The 12,501-nt window shown below is 43.4% G+C and overlaps 2 long non-coding RNA genes across 3 annotated transcripts in view; one reads left to right on the top strand and one right to left on the bottom strand.

The window, feature by feature from the left end:
• The window catches only part of LOC137383215 (uncharacterized), a 77,889-nt gene extending 73,117 nt beyond the window's left edge, over window positions 1-4,772 (top strand). Inside the window, exon 3 of the long non-coding RNA XR_010977357.1 lies at window positions 3,273-4,772. This is a non-coding gene — a long non-coding RNA (uncharacterized lncRNA). The remainder of the gene's footprint in view (window positions 1-3,272) is intronic.
• LOC137383214 (uncharacterized) overlaps window positions 1,929-12,501 on the bottom strand; it is a 149,479-nt gene continuing 138,906 nt past the window's right edge. For both annotated transcript variants that reach the window (XR_010977356.1, XR_010977355.1), the window contains one exon: window positions 1,929-2,870. This is a non-coding gene — a long non-coding RNA (uncharacterized lncRNA). The remainder of the gene's footprint in view (window positions 2,871-12,501) is intronic.

The following is a 12,501-nucleotide window of genomic DNA, read 5'->3' as shown; positions in this document are numbered from 1 at the left end:
TCTGGTTATCCGGTTTTGACAGTGTGTGATGTTGAAACCAAGGAAAATACCAAAAAATGTAGCAGAGACATTAAACAAATTAGTTTAATAACAAAGTTAGAGTAGCTAATACACATACAGAATGCAAAAATTGCAGGGTGTATGCTATTGTCTTTCATAGGGTCATAGAGTCATTATGGCACAGAAGGAGGCAATTCAGCCCATTGAGACCAATGTAGAGCAATCCAATCAGTCCCATTCCCCCACTCCAGCCCCATAGCCCTGCTAGTTTATTTCCCTCAAGTGCCCATCCAATTTCCTTTTGAAATCATTCATCATCTCTACTCCCACCACCCTCGTAGGAAGCAAGTTTCAGGTCATTACCACTGACTGCCTGAAAGAAGCACTTCCTCACATCCCCTCTGTTTCTCTTGCCCAAAACCTTAAATTTGTGTCCCCAAGTCCTTGTACAATTAGTTAGTGGGAACAGCTTTACCTTACAGTCTACCTTATCCAAACCTGTCATAATCTTGTAAACCTCTAACAAATCTCCCCTCAAATTCCTTTGCTCCAAGGAGAACAATCTCAGCTCCTCTAACCTAACCTTGTATCTAAAATCCCTCATCCCTATAACCATTCTGGTAAATCTCCTCTGCACCTTCTCAAGCACCCTCACATCCTTTCTAAAGTGTGATAGCCAGAACTGGATGCAGTACTCTAGTTGTGGCCTAACTAGAGCTTTATAAAGGTTCAGCATAACTTCCCTGCTATTGGACTCAGTACCTCTATTTATGAAGCCCAAGATCCCATTTGCTTTGCTAACTACTCTCTCAATATGTCCTGTCACCTTCAAAGATCATTCACATCAACTTCCAGGTCCCTCTGTCCCTGTACACTCTTTAGAACTGTGCCGTTTAGTCTATATTGCCTCTCCCTATCCCTTCTGTCAAAATGCATCACCTCATACATCTCTTTATTAAATTCCATCTGCCACTTGTCTGCCCATTCTGCTAGCCTATCCTGTTGCAGTCGTTAGGTATCATCCTCACTATCTGCCAGGCTTCCAAGTGTATGTTGTGTATGGGTGCTTGTGTTCCAAGTGTTTAAAGTGTCTTTCTGTATAATTACCAGTTTTGAGACATGAACTCCCTTCCGTATGTGCATCCCTCGTAACTGCTCCATTAGTTGAGGGGGTAGAATTGGTGGTTTATCACTGAATCAGCTGGCTAGCTGCATGGATTCATAAGACCTTTTACTAGCATCTTCAACTTCTTTCGATGTAGCTGCTTCAGTGAAAAAAAGGGGGGTGAAATTTTTTCAGGTCCTGCGCTGATAGTGGGAACTTACACACTGAGGGCAGCTTATCAGAAAATTGTGGGTGCACTGCCCATGATTTTCATCTCATTAAAGGGAATGGCAGGCAAGGCACCCACAATTTACTAATATGTGCCTGTGGCATGCGAGGCTCTGCTGGTGGTGACGGGGCCTCAGTAAACTCTATTCCCAGGGTCTGTCTGCTGGAATTGCTGAAGTCCCTTGTGCCGAAGTAGGTGATGCCATAAAACCACCATGTCTCTTCATGTGCTCGCCAGCAAGTTGAAGCAAGCCACAGCTACTTAGAGCAACCTATCTACTTCGGTGGGTATGGATTCTGTGAGGGCAAGTAACTCTGTTACCGTTTTGCTTTCTCCTAACACTTTAACTTATACTCAAAGCACAAGCAGAAGCAATGCCAGTGTTTTTATGCTTGCTACCAGTGGGATAATGGGACAATTTCAGAGGACACATAGATGCCTACTGTTCTATTCTCAGACACATCAAACAAGGAGATACCAGCAGTGGTATTTACACAGACGTACAAAATCAACCAGATTTTCACATGTCAGTGGTAATTCTGTATCATAGCTTACGAATAAGTGCCCATTAACCATGATTAGCACTAGCATGTTACACCAGAAATCATGTGAGGTGTCCAGCATAATCTCTTTGATTCTGTTACGACCAGGTGAGAAAGGGGTCGAGGTTTCCCTCTCAGCCTTCACCTGGTCTTACCGTAACAGGGTTTAATTTTAAACACACCATTTTTTTAGCTGCCCGTTAGTAAATCCTTGCTCGCTAACTTCCAATTATAAGGCAAAGAAACCAGCCAAACAGGTTTTCTTAGCTTTAAAGAAAAAAGGTTGAACTTTATTAAACTTAATTCGGTTAATGCCTATGGATACGGGATGCGCCCACGCTAGCATGCATACGCGATACACACATGCAGATAGAGACAGAAAAGAACAGAAAAAATAAAGTGGAAAAGTTTGCGGCAATATCTGAAGATGTTTTTAGTTACTGTTTTTCGAGCTCATTGTAGAGTCCTTGATTGTAGATCTTGCTTTTTATTGGGGCTCAGAATTTTTCTTAAACCTCATTCGATGTCGGAGACTTTTTCCTCTTGTGGTTCATGTATCCTCAGTGGGTCCACAGGCTTGTAGGAAAAAGATGGGAGTAGACAGGAGAGGTCTTCTCAATCCAGGAGCAAACAGTCTTTTTGAGTTCAACAACTGTCTGTGCACAATTCAAAAACTCCCAAGTTGGCCAGCAGATTAGTCACGTGACCAAATGGTTCAACCACGTCTGTGTTTGTGGATTCTCTTGTCCTACCAGACCCTGGAATGTCTCTTCTTACACACAATACCTGGTGATCAAAATCCATTTTAGGTTAAATGGATAAGGGAAGTAACCTCGCTTGTCTCCATTGGTATGCAAATGTCCTCCATTCAAGTGTCTGGCAGCCTTTGTAAAGGGCCTTCTCTTCTTCCCAGCAACAATTTGAAATTTATTGTCCATATGGTGACATTTATATGCCTCATTCTTGGCAGGTGGGGGCCCAGCATGACAATACTCTGAAAGATGGTAAATACCAGAGTCAAACTTTCAAACTAAAAATTATCAAATTCTTCACAAGTTAATAGAAGCAATAAGATATATCAAGTTACTGACAAAACATAGATAACAATAAAGATTGAATCAGTCTACAGGGGATTAAAATATCCTCTTTAGAGTATGCATCTTCAACAGTCTGATCTTATGCAAGCATTGGTGAATGAAGCAAGCTTTCACAGACTTCCTTGTAAGATGCTGTATCTCTCCTGCCTTCTATCCTCTATGGGCCTTCTCTTGTTCTTTCCTCCTCTACTACTTGTTCCTGCTCTGTCCTAGTGTAAAACCTGTCCCAGCTCTAATTTTTTCCAGTTCTGATGAAAGGTCATCGACCTGAAGCCTTAACTCTGTTTCTCTCTTCACAGATGCTGCCTGAACACCTGAGTATTTCCAGCATTTACTGTTCTAATTTCAGATTTCCAGCATCTGCAGTATTCAGCTTTTGGATAATGTATGTGTTAAACATATGTAATCCCCAGTTAAAATCTATGAGTTTCATCTTCACAAGCAAACTGAACTAGAGGCATGAGAAAAACTCCAGTAATTCTCCAAATTCAAAAGCCACTGAATCATTCAATCAAGTTCAGATTTACAATGGAACATCCAGATGCATTGAATGAGTGGAGGAGCAGATATTCACACGGTATCCAGGCCTCGATATTCTACATCACTATCAGAATGTTGCGAGGTATCTGTATCTACGCGGCTGCTTATTGCAAATAAGAGTGGTGACAGCTCTTGTTATGCAGACTGTTCCTATGCTGCATTGGATGCTGAAGACCATTTGATTCTCCGTGGAAGGTGCACAGAGAATATTTTCATCAGTTCCAAAGCAAAGCATTTAGGTATTCTATTGTATTGCATGTGCATTTGAATGTAATCATTTGTAAACAAATTAATGTATCGTATTTAGCAAATCATAGGATACAGAATTAATATGATACATAGCATTGGTTATACACATCTTTCAGTTGCCCTCGCCAACATACTCAGGCCCACAATCTTCAAAGGTCTCTGTCCCACTCAATCAGTTTTCTCATATGCAGTTAATGCGTTCTGAGGAGACAACTCCTGTTTAAGTTGCTTATGGTTGGGTCTTTTAAACACTGCTTCCCTTTCAACCATTGTACCAGTCTCTCTACAAACAATTTCTGTTCATTGTGACCACATTTTAGTTTGCATGACATAAAGTTGGGAATTAATCTATTTTGCAGTGCTTGAGTTTGCATAAGGCTCCCATACTCCTAACTTGAATGCAAAAAATCGTATGCAGAAAAGACTGTTACAGGCCAAGTTCATTATTCACAGTCAAATTGTACATACTAAAGCTTAGGAGATGCCTGAATGGCATTTTGCTCATTGTGGAAACAGAATCTTCCTCCTGCTGCCCACCTCAGGGCCTCTGACCTGCTATTGGAGAACCTGGACATTCTGTCTTGATCTCTTCCAAACATCTTCTTGAATCTAGGATGTACCTCCCTTTAAAGATGCTGACTGCCTTTAAATGATGTTCAAGATGCCCAATTTTCCAAACCCCCATCCATGCAGTGCCATCATTGAATAGCACAAGAAGCATTGGCTGCAGGCCTGAATCATTTCAATGAGGTTCTAACACAAGTTTAACATGCTGTCTGGGTCCATATGCAAGCAGGCATGTTCAGTGGTATCCCACTCCCCGGAAGTGATTTTTTTGTGCAATCATATTTCTAGGCCATCTTGTTCACGTCAGGCAAGAGAACACACTGATGTAGGGAAGTATGGAATATTATTTATTTTGTATCCATGTGCAGTGTTAAGCTGTACCCATTTTGAATCTAATTATGACTGTACTGTAAATTCACTGTAGTGTGAAATAAAGCCTCATCTTATCAAGTGTTTTCTTGGTCTTCCTTTGGAGAAATTGAAGAAATGCAGGTGTGAAAGTATCAAGTAACAGGTTCATTAGGAGATACTACTCAAATTCTCCAGGTTATAGTATTACTGGTACAAGCAGATATAAGACAATGTGAATTAAAAGAAAAATACTCAGTCCACTTATGGGTGCGATTGACCCCACTGTACCCGAAAAGTTACCTATAGCAGACTTAACTTGCTTGTAAAAACATATGGCTTGATTAATGATTCAATTGTTCTGAGCAAAATGAGACACTACCTCATCCGCTTGCAATTATCCTATTATCCTTTGAACAATAGCCTTGAACTGGGCTGGGTTTTTAGTTCATCTTCAGTGTAATGCTGTGGTCGCAGGGTCAAAATCCTGGAACTCCCTTCCAAACAGCACTGTGGGTGTACCTACCTCACATGGACTGCAGCGGTTCAAGAAGGCAGCTCACCACCACCTTCTCAAGGGCAATTAGGGATGGGCAATAAATGCTGTCATTGTAAGTAGCCCACATATCCTTACTTAAAGAATTACTTAAAGAAAAGTCATGAATTGCCATGTAAGAATAATGGAGAAAATAAAATCAGAAAATTGAGGAAACAATAGCTAGATATCAATAGGGGAATCAGCTAGGGCACTTTTTGAATTTTGACCAGTGATTCAAGAGTTGAATTGACATGTCTGAATTTCTACCCCAGTGTATTTGCAAAATAACCTTGTTAGTACAGTCTGCAAATGTACTACTGACAGGTAGTCAGAATTTACATGTGTATTACAATTATTTAAGTGTAAAGCTATTGCTTTTGCATTGAACACTTTTATTGGTGTTGATGCTTATTGATGTAAATATTGATTGTAATTAACTTTAGTCAGAATATTGCAGTTAAAATCATAATTATAAATTCTTTATCATTTTAAAATGTTTGAATGGTAGAAAACAGACAAAGCTCCGATCTGAACTGCTGTAGACACTGCCTTCTGTTTACAAGGCAAGTCATGACACATTCCTCCTGTATGGCTCTCACTCCCTATTATAGCACTCACATCAGTTATATGATCTTACAAATACTTAAGAAAAGTCAAGAATGATAAAAGAGCATTACGCCCAATGAAATTCATTCATTCCCCTGATCCATGTTTGCCATTTGCCATGTTCTCAAATCCGCTTCACATCATGTTGTCATGACCCGACCAACATTGTGTTTCTTGGTTAGGGCAACTCACTTGTAATTAGTATGAATGTGCAATCCAATAGAAACTGGAAAATCATTTTGATAACAAATAAATTCATGAGCATATAGAAAACTGTAATGAAAGTATGCATGTTATAGCACTACAATGGAGTTGGTATTTGTGTGCCAAAGTAGACAGACCCACTTTTTAATATGGCACAGGAATAAAGACCAAGTCCACTATTAGGCCAAGCAGATTATAAAGCTGTTGAATATCTGGATACAGGTGGAGCAGGAGGAGGTCAGGGGAGTGGGAAGTAGAAAGAGAGGGAGAACAAGAGGAAGGAAGAGAGAAATAGGAAAAGGAGAGAGGAATAGGGGAAGGGAATGGTGAGAGGGGTGGGAATAAGAGGATTGTGAAAAGCAGGAGAAGAGAATGGATGAGAGGAAAAAATGGAAGACAATGAAAGGGTAAGTGGGAATTGGCCAGGGGAGAGAGGGGCAGGGGAGAAGAGGAACATAGGAACATACTGGAGAAGTGAAGAGGTGAGAAGAGGAAGAGGTGGGGGATGGAGTGGAGGACAGGAAGCAACATGATGGGAAAGGGTTAGGTGACTAGAGTGTGGGTCAATTTTCCGACAGTGGGAGTGGGGGGATGGGGAGGGTGGGCTCAGGCAGCTGAGCAAGGGCCTAATTCTATCACTGTGAAGCCAGCAGAAGGACAGTATATTTCTTCAGGGTGGCGATGGATCATTGGCCTGATGGAACACATCCTAAGATTCTGAAAGAGTTGAGGGAGGAAATTACAGAGGCCTTAGAAACGATATTTCAGGCTCTAATAAATATGAAAGTGAGCTGGAGAACTGGAGAGTGGCCAGTGCCGTATCCATTTTTTTTTTAAAACAAGGGACAGAGCAACTCCAAGTAATTAAAATCCAGTTATTTTAACATCTGTGGATGTAAAAATGTTAGAGTATTTCATTCAGAGAGAGGATAGTCAGAAGTATCCAGCACAGATTTCAAAAGGGGTGATTGTGCTTGACAAACCTCAGAGTTGTTGACAAAGTAACAGCTGTGGTGTACAGGGCAAATGCAGTGGATGCAGTATACATGGACTCGAGGAAAAACTTTGACAAGGTACTACATGGGAGATTACTAGAGAGGATTAAAGGGTTTGGTTTAGGGATAGGATAGCAAACTGAATTAAAAATTGGTTAGACGGAAGAAGAGGAGTTAAGAGCAATGTTTCAGAGTGGTTGGAAGTGATGAATAACGGGCTGCGTTTTATGTTGTCGCCGCTGTAATCGGTGGTGGCTATAAAAATTGACGGCCCGCACGCATTTGCTTTACTCCATGGAGCCACCGCGATATTAAACCACGGTGGCTCATGTACATGGCTAGGGTGGACCATGCCCCCAATGCCGCGGATGGGTGGGTGATATGAACAAAGAACAACGAACAGGACAGCACAGGAACAGGCCATTTGGCCCTCCAAGCCTGCGCCGATCTTGATGCCTGTCGAAATGAAAACCTTCCGCACTTCCGGGGACCGTATCCCTCTATTCCCATCCTATTCATGTATTTGTCAAGATGCCTCTTAAACGTCACTAACGTACCTGCTTCCACCACCTCCCCCGGCAGCAAGTTCCAGGCACTCGCCACCCTCTGTGTAAAAAAAACTTGCCTCACACATCCTCTCTAAACTTTGCCCCTCGCACATTAAACCTATGTCCCCTAGCAACTGACTCTTCCATCCTGGGAAAAAGCTTCTGACTATCCATTCTGTCCATGCCACTCATAACTTTGTAATCCCCTATCATATCGCCCCTCCACCTCTGTCGTTCCAGTGAAAACAATCTATGTTTATCCAACCTCTCCTCATAGCTAATATCCTCCAGGCCAGGCAACATCCTGGTAAACCTCTTCTGTACCCTCTCCAAAGCCTCCACATCCTTCTGGTAGTGTGGCGATCAGAATTGTATGCAATATTCTAAGTGTGGCCTAACTAAGGTTCTGTACAGCTGCAGCATGACTTGCCAGTTTTTATACTCTATGCCCCAACTGATGAAGGCAAGCATGCCTTCTGCCTTCTTGACTACCTTATCCATCTGCGTTGCCACTTTTAGTGATCTGTGGACCTGTACACCCAGATCTCTCTGCCTGTCAATACTCCAAAGGTTTCTGCCATTTACTGTATACTTCCCACCTGTATTAGACCTTCCAAAATGCATTACCTCACATTTGTCCGGATTAAACTCCATCTGCCATTTCTCCGCCCAAGTCTCCAACCAATCCATATCCTGCTGTATCCTCTGACAATCCTCATCACTATCCGCAACTCCACCAACCTTTGTGTCGTCTGCAAACTTACGAATCAGACCAGCTACATTTTCCTCCAAATCATTTATATACACTACAAACAGCAAAGGTCCTAGCACTGATCCCTGCGGAACACCACTAGTCACAGCCCTCCAATCAGAAAAGCACCCTTCCACTGCTACCCTCTGTCTTCTATAACTGAGCCAGTTCTGTATCCATCTTGCCAGCTCATCTCTGATCCCGTGTGACTTCACCTTTTGTACCAGTCTGCCATGAGGGACCTTGTCAAAGGCTTTACTGAAATCAATGAAGAAAACATCCACTGCCCTTCCTTCATCAATCATCTTCGTCACCTCCTCAAAAAACACGATCAGGTTAGTGAGACTTGACCTCCCCGTCACAAAACCATGCTGCCTCTCGCTAATAAGTCCATTTGTTTCCAAATGGGAGTAAATCCTGTCCCGAAGAATCCTCTCCAATAATTTCCCATACCACTGACGTAAGGCTCACCGGCCTGTAATTTCCTGGATTATCCTTGCTACCCTTCTTAAACAAAGGAACAACATTGGCTATTCTCCAGTCCTCTGGGACCTCACCTGTAGCCAATGAGGATACAAAGATTTCTGTCAAGGCCCCAGCAATTTCCACCCTTGTGTCCCTCAATATTCTGGGGTAGATCCCATCAGGCCCTGGGGATTTATCTACCTTAATGTTTAAGATGCCCAACACCTCCTCCTTTTTGATATCGACATGACCCAGACTATCTACACTCCCTTCCCTAGACTCATCATCCACCAAGTCCGTCTCTTTGGTGAATACTGATGCAAAGTATTCATTTAGTACCTCGCCCATTTCCTCTGGCTCCACGCATAGATTCCCTCCTCTGTCCTTGAGTGGGCCAACCCTTTCCCTGGTTACCCTCTTGCTCTTTATATATGTATAAACAGCCTAAGGATTCTCCTTAATCCTGTTTGCCAATGACTTTTCATGACCCCTTTCAGCCCTCCTGACTCCTTGCTTAAGTTCCTTCCTTCTTTCTTTATATTCCTCAAGGGCTTCATCTGTTCCCAGCCTTCTAGCCATTACGTATGCTTCCTTTTTCTTTTTAACTAGACTCACAATATCGCTCGTTATCCAAGGTTCCCGAAACTTGCCAAACTTATCCTTCATCCTCACAGGAACATGCCAGTCCTGGATTCTAATCAACTGACGTTTGAAAGACTCCCACATGTCAGATGTTGATTTACCCTCAAACAGCCGCCCCCAATCTAAATTCTTCAGTTCCTGCCTAATATTGTTATAATTAGCTTTCCCCCAATTTAGCGCCTTTACCCGAGGACTACTCTTATCCTTATCCACAAGTACCTTAAAACTTATGGAATTATGGTCACTGTTCCCGAAATTCTCTCTCACTGAAACTTCGACCACCTGGCCGGGCTCATTCCCCAATATCAGGTCCAGTATGGCCTCATCCCTAGTTGGACTATCTACATATTGTTTCAAGAAGCCCTCCTGGATGCTCCTCACAAATTCTGCCCCATCCAAGCCCCTAGCACTAAGTGAGTCCCAATCAATACAAGGGAAGTTAAAATCATCCACCACTACAACCCTGTTGCTTTTACATCTTTCCAAAATCTGTCTACATATCTGCTCCTCTATCTCCCGCTGGCTGTTGGGAGGCCTCTAGTAAACCCCCAACATTGTGACTATTCCTGAGCTCTACCCATATTGCCTCGCTGCATGATCCCTCCGAGGTGTCCTCCCGCAGTACAGCTGTGATATTCTCCTTAACCAGTAATGCAACTCCCCCACCCCTTTTACATCCCCCTCTATCCCACCTGAAGCTTCTAAATCCCGGAACGCTTCGCTGCCAATCCTGTCCTTCCCTCAACCAAGTCTCTGTAATAGCAGCAAAATCATTGTTCCAAGTACTAACCCAAGCTCTAAGTTCATCTGCCTTACCTGTTATACTTCTCACATTGAAACAAATGCACTTTAGACCACCAGTCCCGCTGTGCTCAGCGACATCTCCCTGCCCACTCTTCCTCTTAGTCTTACTGGCCTTATTCACTTGTTCCCCCTCAGTTATTTCACCGACTGACCTACTGCTCTGGTTCCCACTCCCCTGCCACACTAGTTTAAACCCTCCCGAGTGACACTAGCAAACCTCGCAGCCAGGATATTTGTGCCCCTGCAGTTTAGATGCAACCCGTCCTTCTTGTACAGGTCCCATCTGTCCCGGAAGAGATCCCAATGATCCAGATATCTGAAACCCTCCCTCCTACACCAGCTGTTTAGCCACGTGTTTAGCTACAATATCTTCCTATTTCTAGCCTCACTGGCACGTGGCACAGGGAGTAATCCAGAGATTACAACCCTAGAGGTCCTGTCTTTTAACTTATTACCTAACTCCCTAAACTCCCCCTGCAGGACCTTGTCACACTTCCTGCCTATGTCGTTAGTACCAATGTGTACCACAACCTCTGGCTGTTCACCCTCCTCCTTCAGAATGCCCCCTGCCCGTTCAGAGACATCCTTTACCCTGGCACAAGGGAGGCAACATATCATCCTGGAGTCTCTTTCACGTCCACAGAAGCGCCTATCTGTGCCCCTGACTATAGAGTCCCCTATAACTATTGCTCTTCTGTGCTTTGTCCCTCCCTGCTGAACAACAGTGCCAGCCGTGGTGCCGCTGCTCCGGCTGCTTTTGTTTCCCCCTGATAGGCCATCCCCCCCAACAGTATTCAAAATGGTGTACTTGTTAGAGAGGGGGATAGCCACAGGGGATTCCTGCACTGACAGCCTGCCCCTTCTAGCGGTCACCCATCTATCTGCCTGCACCTTGGATGTAACTACGTCTCTAAAACCCCTGTCTATGATGCTTTCTGCCACCTGCATGCTCCTAAGTGCATCCAATTGCTGCTCCAACCGATTCATGCGGTCTGTGAGGAGCTGCAACTGGGTACACCTCCTGCAGATGTAGTTGTCTGGAAGCATCACGGACCTCCCACATCTCACAGGTGAAGCACTTTACCCCTCTAACTGACATTTCTAGCACTAATTAATAAATTAATATGTTCCCGACAACAGGCGCCAACGTCATTTTTAAAGGGCTTCAAGTCCTTCCATTTCATTTACAGATTTAAAGATAAAGGCATTGTAAATTAAATGTAACAAATTAAATAAATGTTTCTAGCCCCTCTCCCAGTCCCCCCAATTAACATCCACTTCATTCTGTGCCCTCTCCCCGATGCAAAATTTGTCCTTTTGTACCTTTTGTACCTGACCATCTCCTCCACAAAGTTCACAAACTTTTATCTTTAACCCTTCCCACCACCCTTCCACCAATCATATTACTTTGACCCCGCTCTCACCCACCCCCGCACTGAAATACTTAAAAAAAGCTTAAAGGGGGCGAAATTCTTAAAGTGCATCCAGGAGAGCTTTTTGAGTCAGCATGTAGAAAGTCCTACAAGAGAAGGGGCAGTACTGGACCTAATCGTGGGGAATGAAGCTGAACAAGTGGTAGAAGTGTCAGTGGGAGAGCATTTCAGGGATAGTAACCATAACTCTGTAAGATTTAAGGTAGTTGTGGAAAAGGACAAAGATGGACCGGAAATTAAGGTACTGAATTTGGGGAAGGCCGATTTCAGTATGATAAAACAGGATCTGGCTAAAGTGGACTAGGAGCAGCTACTTGTAGGAAAGTCTACATCAGACCAGTGGGAGTCATTCAAAAAGGAAATAGTGAGAATTCAGGGACAACATGTTCCCGTAAAGGTGAAGGGTAGGACCAACAAGTCCAGGGAACGATGGATGACAAGGGATATAGAGGATTAGCTCAGGAAAAAATAAGGAGGCTTATGGCAGATTCGGGGGCTGAAAACGGCAGAGGCCCTCGAGGAGTACAGAAAGTGTAGGCGGGTACTTAAAAAAGTAATTAGGAGAGGAAAGAGGGGGCATGAAAAAACATTGGCAGGCAAGATAAAGGAAAATAAGTATATTAAGGGCAAGAGGATAACCAGGACAAGGGTAGGGCCCATTAGGGATCAAAGTGGCAATCTGTGTGCGGAGCCGGAAGATATAGGTGAGGTTTTAAATGATTAGTTTTCATCTGTGTTCACTATGGAGAAGGGCGATACAGGTATAGAGATCAAGGAGGGGGACTGTGATATACTCTAACAAATTAGCATCGAAAGGGAGGAGGTATTCGTGGTTTTA

Source organism: Heterodontus francisci, chromosome 24, assembly GCF_036365525.1.
Source record: "Heterodontus francisci isolate sHetFra1 chromosome 24, sHetFra1.hap1, whole genome shotgun sequence".
NCBI lineage: Eukaryota > Metazoa > Chordata > Chondrichthyes > Heterodontiformes > Heterodontidae > Heterodontus > Heterodontus francisci.
The sequence above is the reverse complement of the archived record's forward strand: the minus strand, read 5'-3'. Positions and strand labels throughout refer to the sequence as shown.